The following is a 2114-nucleotide window of genomic DNA, read 5'->3' as shown; positions in this document are numbered from 1 at the left end:
AAAGCTGGACAGTGAATAAGGAAGATCATAGAAGAATTGATGCCTTTGAGTTGTGGTGTTGGGGGAGATTACTGAAAGTGTCTTGGACTGCCAAAAGAACTAATAGATCTGTTTTGGAAGAAGTTCAGCCAGAATGCTCCTTGGAGGCTAGGATGGTTAAGCTTTGCCTCTCATACTTTGGACATGCTGTCAGGAGGGAACAGTCGCTTGAGAAGGATGTCATGCTGGGTACGATGGAGGGTCAGAGAAAAAGAGGAAGACCCCCAACGAGATGGATCATTATTGAAGGTGTCGAGTGTGGCAGCGGTAATGAGGTTGGACAAGGATCGGACATTGTTTCGTTCTGCTATGCATGGGGTCGTTATGAGTCGGTTCTGACTCAATTGCACCTAAAAACAACAACATCACTCATGAACATAGGCACAAAAATCCTCACCAAAAATCCTAGCCAACAGAATCCAACAGCACATCAAAAAAATAATACATCATGACCAACTCGGTTTCATAAAAGGGATGCAAGGATGGTTAAACACTGGGAAAAGATTCAGCATAATCTATCATATAAATAAGAAAAAGGAAAAAGAATCACATGATCATATCAATTGATCCAGAAAAGGCATTTGACAAAATCCAACTTCCATTCCTAATAAAAACACTCAACAATGTAGGAATTGAAGGGAAATTCCTCAACATAATCAAGAGCATATATACAAATCCAGAGCCTACATCACATTCAATGGAGAGAAACTGAAAGTCTTCCCTCTGGGAACAGGAACCAGACAAGGATGCCCTTTATCACTGCTCCTATTCAATATTGTGCTGGAAGTTTTAGCCAGAGCGATATGGCATGATAAAGAAATTAAAGGCATCCAAATTGGCAAAGAGGAAGTAAAACTCCCCCTATTTTCATATGATATGATCCTATACATAGAAAACCCCAATGACTCTGTAATAAAAACTATTAGAACTCATCGAAAGATTCAGCAAAGTGGCAGGGTATAAGATTAACATACAAAAATCTATTGGATTTCTCTATAGCAACAGCAATAGCAATGAAAAGGACATTAGGAAATCAATACCATTTACAATAGCCACGCAAAAGATGAAATACTTAGGAATAAACATAACCAGAGAAACAAAGGACATATACAAAGAAAATCACAAAGCACTACTACAAGAAACCAAAAGCGACCTACAGAAGTGGAAGAATGTACCATGTTCCTTGATAGGAAGACTCACCATCATGAAAATGTCAATACTAACCAGAGCAATTTTCACCTTCAATGCAAACCCAATCCAAATTCCAACTACATTCTTCAAAGAGATGGAAAGGACAATTAGTAATTTTATAGGAAAAGGAAAGAGAGCCAAGATAAGCAAAGCACTGCTTAAAAGGAAGAACAAGGTTGGAGATCACTCACTCCCTGATTTCAAACTTTACTACATGGCTACGGTGGTAAAAATAGCCTGGTACTGGTACAATGATAGGGATATTGATCAATGGAATAGAATTGAGAATCTAGATATTAACCCAACCACTTAAAGCCAAATGAGTTTTGACAAAGTGCCTAGGCACATTGCATGAGGAAGAGACAGTCTCTTTAAAAAATGGTGCTGGCAGAACTGGAAAGCGATATGTAAAAGGCTGAACCAAGACCTTTGCCTTCTGCCCTATACAAAAATGAACTCAACATGGATTAAAGATCTAAATGTGAATCCTAAGATTATGAAGATCATCAATGAAAAAATACGGACAAAAGTGAGGACGCTAATTCAGGACATATACAGACTGCCACACATTTTGAAAAATATACAAACAAAAATAGACAAAATAGACGAGTGGGACTTACTAAAAATTAAAAACTTGTGTGCATCAAAAGAATTCACCAAGAGAGTAAAAAGGGAACCCACAGACTGGGAAAAAATCTTTTGCAATGATGCATCAGATAAGGGACTCATCTCTAAAATATATAGGAAATTACTACACATCTACAAAAACAAGACAAATAACCCAATCAAAAAAATGGGCACAGGATATGAACAGACACTTCACCAGGGAGGAGATCCAGGCAGCCAAAAACATATGAAGAAATGTTCATGATCACTAGCCATTA

At 37.8% G+C, this 2114-nt stretch overlaps 1 pseudogene; it reads right to left on the bottom strand.

The window, feature by feature from the left end:
* The window catches only part of LOC102818824, a 5121-nt pseudogene extending 4488 nt beyond the window's left edge, over positions 1-633 (bottom strand).
* Positions 634-2114: the final 1481 nt, after the last annotated feature.

This window comes from Chrysochloris asiatica, unplaced genomic scaffold (assembly GCF_000296735.1).
Source record: "Chrysochloris asiatica unplaced genomic scaffold, ChrAsi1.0 scaffold00167, whole genome shotgun sequence".
In the NCBI taxonomy this organism is placed as follows: domain Eukaryota; kingdom Metazoa; phylum Chordata; class Mammalia; order Afrosoricida; family Chrysochloridae; genus Chrysochloris; species Chrysochloris asiatica.
Note: the sequence above shows the minus strand (reverse complement) of the source record. Positions and strands in the feature narration are given on the sequence as shown.